Source organism: Rhinolophus ferrumequinum, chromosome 6 (assembly GCF_004115265.2).
Source record: "Rhinolophus ferrumequinum isolate MPI-CBG mRhiFer1 chromosome 6, mRhiFer1_v1.p, whole genome shotgun sequence".
NCBI lineage: Eukaryota > Metazoa > Chordata > Mammalia > Chiroptera > Rhinolophidae > Rhinolophus > Rhinolophus ferrumequinum.
Window position 1 is genome coordinate 82,963,628 of NC_046289.1, and position 6,561 is coordinate 82,970,188.

At 37.1% G+C, this 6,561-nt stretch overlaps 1 pseudogene; it reads left to right on the forward strand.

Annotated features, from left to right (window-relative positions):
• The first annotated feature begins 191 nt into the window (after positions 1 to 191).
• LOC117023203 (probable ribosome biogenesis protein RLP24) lies at positions 192 to 701 on the forward strand (annotated as a pseudogene).
• The last annotated feature ends 5,860 nt before the right edge of the window (positions 702 to 6,561 follow it).

Below are 6,561 nucleotides of genomic sequence, written 5' to 3' on the forward strand. Positions count from 1 at the left end.
CTCCTTTTGCCAGTTCCAAACAGAACTCTCTCTCTTTTTAACTTTTAATAAATCTGTTCTTACTCTTGTAGAGTTTTGTGAATGTTTTCACGTTCTGTGAACGACCATGGGTTAGTTCTACGCCAAGACAAGAAAGAATGTGGACTTCCTTTCAAGCCCAGCATTTGGGTGGTGGGTTCCCATGTGCATTCATGCATATTGAGAAGTGTTATTTTTGTTCCGGGCCCATATACCCCAGCCATGGCATGCTGTTCATCTGCAACTACTATAAGGTGTTTAGATTCTATAAATCCAAGTGTCATAAAAGCTTTAAAAAGAAGCACAATCCTAGCAAGTTTAGATGGACTAAAGCATTCCATAAAGCAGCTGGTAAAGATTGGACAGTGGATAATTCGTTTGAATTTTAAAAACATAGAAATGAACCTGTCAAGTACCAGTGAGAGTTGTGGAATAAAACGATCAATACAATGAAGGGAGTTGACGAGATCAAACAGAAACACCAAGCTAAATTTATAATGAGCAGGTTGAAGAAAAATAAAGAACTACCGAAAGGTCAGGACATCAAAGAAGTCAAGCAAAACATTCATCTCATCCGGACCCACTTTGCATGCCAAGGAAAGCAACTGGAAAACAAAATGGTGCAGAAATTACAACAGGATGTGGACGTGGAAGTTGTTTATGAAAATCTTAACTGTCTGTAATCATTTCTGTGAGTGCATTGGAAAATCTCCTTTAGAGACTTAGAACATCTAAGTTTGATTTTTTTACATAAGGTGATTCAAATGAAAACATGATTTAAAATATTAATATATCTCTTCTACATTGCTGTCTGCAAAACATTAGATATTGTGGATGCTAAATTGCATCTCACTGTTTCACTGATAGATGTACAAGGTGTGATAAAAAATACAGTGAATTTAAATTTAAAAATTTATTACAGTAAGAGACACATTGCCATGAATCCCCCTCAAAAAACTCCCCTTCACTTCAAACACACTTATCCTGTCATTCTTGCCACTTTCTGAAGTGGTTATGGAAGTCCTTTTTCGTGAGTGTCTTTACTTCGTCCTCTATCATGACAATGCTCCATGTCACACGTTGCTTCTAGTACGGCAATTTCTGTCAAATAAAAACATTATGGTGTATCCTTGTCCACCTTATTCACCAGATCTGGCACCATGTGACTTCTGGCTCTTCCCCAAAGTCAAAATGACCATTAAAGGAAAACATTTTGAGTCAATTCAGGACATTGAGGCAGCCACGACAGTGCAAGTAAAGACACTCATGAAAGAGGACTTCCAGAACTGCTTCAGAAAGTGGCAAGAATGATGGAATAAGAGTGTTTGAAGTGAGGAGTATTTTGAGGGGGATTGATGGCAATGTATCTCTTACTGTAATACATTTTTTAAAATTTAAACATTCATTGTATTGTTTGATCACACCTCATATGTCTAATTTTTAAAATTAGTAACACTTTTAGGTTGAGAGATATGTTAAGATATACTTACTGCTTATCTGTCCATAGCAATCAACTCAGAAAAACAATGTTGAGCTTTGTTTTGGTACAGCTAAGAAACTAATTTGATTCATCTGAGGCTTGTTTTTAAGCTTTGTTAGATGAGACCAGAGCAGCCTTTAATTTGATCCCATTATTACTGAGGCAATAGCCTTCTGAGTACTCTGCTTGATGCCCTGATTTTGAGGTTTCTTTACTCTGTTTTTTGAGACTGTAAACTATTATCAATCCTGTGTGAGCTTCAACAATTATTTTTTTGGTGGCTCATACCTCCAGGCTTGGTAGTAAGTGCTTATCAGTACTCAGCTGAAGACTTGAGGGGAACCCTCTTCAGATCTCTGGATCTCTCTCTCTCTCTCTCTCTCTCTCTCTCTCTCTCTCTCTCCATTAATCTCTATGGTACTCTACTCTGCAAATTCCAGCCACTGAGTTTTCTCAAATTCTCAACTCTGTCTCTCAACTCAGGGAGACCACAGGGCTCTACCTAGTTTCCACCCCTCTGTGCTACTGACAGGAAATTCTCTCCAGGCAGTAAGTTGAGACAACCATGGAGCTCATCTCTTTTGTTTCCTTTCAGGGATCATCCGTTTGCTGCCTGTTGTTCGATGTCTGAAACTGCTGTTTCAAATATTTTGTCCAGTTTTTTAAGGAAGGCAGCAAATTCAGTTCCTGAATTTGCTCTACTCGACAATGGCAGAAAGTGGAAGTCGCAGGAGCCATGTTTCAAAGACACTCATGAAAGAGGACTATAGATGTGCGATTTTTTTTTTTCAGATGTGCGATTTTTTTCCGGAGCAAGTTAGTAGCCTCTCAGAACTCACTTCCTCAAATAATTTTTTAAAACATAGACTATTTTTTAAGAGCAGTTCTAGGTTCACAGCAAAATTAAGTGGAGTGTACAAAGATTTCCCACAGACCACTTGCCCAACACATGCAGAGCCTCCCCCATTATCACCATTCCCCACCAGAGTGGTATATTTGTTACAACTGATGAACCTACATTGACTCTTCGTTATCACTGAGATTCCATAGTTTACACTAGGGTTCACTCTTGGTGTTGGGCATTCTTTGGTTTCGGGTAAATACACAATAACATGTATCTGCCATTATAGTATCATATAGAGTAGTTTCTGTCCTAAAAATCCTCTGTACTCCACCTATTCATCTCTTCTGCTACTTCAACTCCTGGCAACCACTGATCTTTTTATGGTTTCCATAGTTTTGCCTTTTTCAGAATGTCATATAATTGGAATCATGCCTTTTCAGACTGGCTTCTTTCACTTAGTATTCTGCATTTAAGATTCCTCCATGTCTTTTCATGGCTTGATAGATCATTTCTTTTCAGCACTGAATAATATTCTGTTGTGGATGTATCAGTTTATTTATCCATTCACCTACTGAAGGACATCTTGGTTTCTTCCAGATTTTGGCAGTTATGAATAAAGCTGCTATAGGGAAAGATGGACAATGAAGTTCATGAACTTTCCACTGTGTGAGTGCATGGTGAAAAGTTCGTGAATGTAATTGTCAGACCTTTCGCATATATCTGTGTGTAGGTTTTTGTGTAGACATGAGTTTTTCAACTCCTTTGCGTAAAAACCAAGGTGCATAATTACTGGATAGTGTGGCCTGAGTATTTTTGTAAGTTTTGGTAGTTTTGTAAGAAACTACCAAATTGTCTTCAAAAACAGCTGTACCATTTTGCATTCCCACAAGTAATGAATGAGAGTTCCTGTTGATCCACATTCTTACTAGCACATGGCATTGTCAGTGTTCTGGATTTTGTACCTTCTAATAGTTTTGTAGTGGTATCTCACATTGTTTTAATTTGCATTTCTCTGATGACATATGGTGTGGAGCATCTTTTCATATACTTATTTGCCATCTGTATGTCTTGTTTGGTGAGGTGTCTGTTAAGGTCTTTGGCCTATGTTTTGATTGGAATGTTTGTTTTCTTATTGTTGAGTTTTAAGAGTTCTTTGTGTATTTTGGATAACAGTCCTTTATCAACTATGTCTTTTGCAAATATTTTCTCTCAGTCTCTGGCTTGTCTTTTTATTTTCTTGACTGTGTCTTTCACAGAGCAGAAAAATTTAATTTTAATGAAGTTCAGCTTATCAATTCTTTCTTTCATGGATCATGCCTTCAGTGTTGTATCTAAAAAGTCATCAGCAAATCCAATGTCATTTGCATTTCCTCCTATGTTACCATCTAAAAGTTTTATATTTTTGTATTTTATTTACATTTAGATAGATGGTCCATTTTAAGTTATTTTTTGTGAAGGGTGTAAGTGGATGTCTAGTTGTTCCAGCACCATTTGTTGAAAACTCAAATGATTTTAAATGATATTTATATATGTATAATACAAATGTCAGTTGAATGGATGTCTGTAAGCCCTTTGTAATTCAAATAACATTTAGATCAAAAACTCATTCCAGTGTCTCTGAGGATAATCTGGGGCTTAGTCTCTTGGTGTCCTCTGGTTGAGGTCTTGCTTCCAGCAACAGTATAGCCCATCTACTCAGTGTTTCTTTTTTTCCCACCTCGTCCCCTCACTGGAGACCACCCAATCTCTTCTGCCTGAAGCACCACTCATTCACACTATGTGTGAACAGCTATTATCAAAGAAAGAGAGCCATGGAGGAGATGATGTTCCATGAAAGAATGACCTAAATTGGATTTTAACGTTTCTGAGCTCAAATATCCCTTGCCCATCCCTTCCTATGGAGAAATCACCCTGTATGTCTTCCACCTAGGTTGTAGTTTCTTGGCATTGTGCTGGGTCCCTCTTGGGGTCACTACTGGCCTATATGACAACTTTCTGCACATTTAGAAAAAGGCCGCTCTCCTTCAGGAGTTTTTGCAATGCACGGCGTGACAGCAGAAAGTGGGCCAGATCTCAGCCCCAGTGCCCACTCATTTTGATTTAACCCCCATGCTTCCCTATTTAATTAAAAATTAAAAATGCTTGACTCTGCAGATGCATTTTGTAAATGTATATGTACGGAAGAAAGTCAGCAAGTTCCTGGAAGACAACAGGATGTCAGCACAGCTTTATGAAACATACGTATTGTCATAGTCATCACATTCTTTGACAGACCATGGGGAAGCAAGAGACGGGTCACATCTTTGACATAATATGTTTCTACAATTCTAAGATGTGCCAACAGCATTTGGGGAAACAAAAAAAGGCAGCGTATTAAACGTTCATACCAATGATAAGCTACATCTTGCTTTCAAAACTTTAATGTGAGAACAATAAAAATGTATCTCAGAAGCAAGGAGTTTAGGTCCTCTATAGCACATTCCTCTACATCCTGAAGAAAAAGCAATTTCAATAATATTGTTGCTAAATACATACACAATAGTCTTTCAGATAGAAACCATAGAATCAGTATATTCATAACTAGGCATAAGGTTAACTGAATAGTCTTTTTTCTGGACTCAGACTAGGAATATGAAGAATTTGGAGAGGATATGAATAGTAGAGACCAACTTCTCTAAGCCTCAGTTTTCTCCTCTATAATAACGGTAAAATAAAATGCCACCCTCATAAAATTGCTATGAAGATGAAATGAGATAATACATGCAAAGTGATTAACATGGTGCCTAGAACATAATACTGTCTACTGCTCTGCAGAATTTCAGAAGGAACTACAGAGAGAAGGCTGGGGAATTATTTATTCCTGGTATTATTCAATCCAATTCAACAAATATTTAACAATCATCTATCTACTTTATGCTAAAGAATTGGGCTGGGGATTTCTATAAAAGGTAATAGAGTGCTGTGATTATCTTAGGAAGAGAGAGAAGATGAGAAATATTGGGTATATTATATTTCATTAACTGAATGTTATTTTTGAATGTTGAGTATGCCATACTTACATTATCAAACATATTAAACTTTAAGTATTGAGCATGTTATGTTGCTCTAAATATGTATTTAGTTTAATGTATACTATTTTAAATACATGACCTAGAGACAATTTTGTATTTGTCAGTAATGCTAACCCAAGAATGTTTCATTTTTAAGTATGAAATGCCTCCCCAAGAAAATAAAAATACGTGAGCCAACTTAGGTAGAGCCCTCATCTCTAATTACTGGACCTTGGGAGTAAATAAATCAAGAAGTACCCTGACTTCTGAAATAGCAAACTTAGAGATGTACATAGCAGGTCCTTGTTCCTGAGGGTGAATAGCCTGGGGACACTTTAAGATTAGACAATATCCTAGCCAGTCTCCAAGATGGCTCCCAGTTATCCTTGCTTAGATAACTACAGCCCCAGACAAAATCTGATTGCAACTTTATGAAAGATCCAAGCAAGAACTTCCTGGCCAATCTCTTTCCAAATTCTTGACCCATAGAAACCACGAGAAAGAATATGTGATTATTATTGTTTTAAACCACTACATTTTAGAATAATTATTACTGATATAGGATGTATTGAGTTGATGTTAAATCATTGAAGGGTATTAAGCAGAGGAGTAAATGGTCAGACTTGCATTTTATAAATAATTCTGCCTGTGTTGTGGAAGTTGGATAAAGGGGGTAGAAGTTGGGGAACTAAAGACAGGACACTAGTTAGGAAGCTATCACACTGTCCAGGTATGATGTGGTAGGGACCAAAATGAGCTGAGTGGCACTCAAGCTGGAGGTTAGAGAACTGGATCAAGAAGTGTTTATAAAAGATCGAGCTGCCTCCATTAAGTGACTGGATTGGCTGTGGTAGGAAAGGTAGAAACTATAATTATTTCTATGTTCATTTTTTTCTTCTTCTAGAAACTTGCTGTATGTATAGGTTCCCCAGGTCTGACTGCTTGCTAACAAAAGATTCAGTCCAATTCCCATCCTACTTCTCCATCGTATCTCAGATATCTCCATTTGAAGTTCTCACTCCTAATTCAAGATAAATTCATTTACCTAGTTTGACTTCGTGGAGTTATAATCGGTACTAGCTATAACTATCTTCCCATAATTTGGGGGTGGGTGGGTGTTTTCCTTAAAGTAAAGGCTCTTTAAAATATTTTGTTCTTCAAGATTTTTT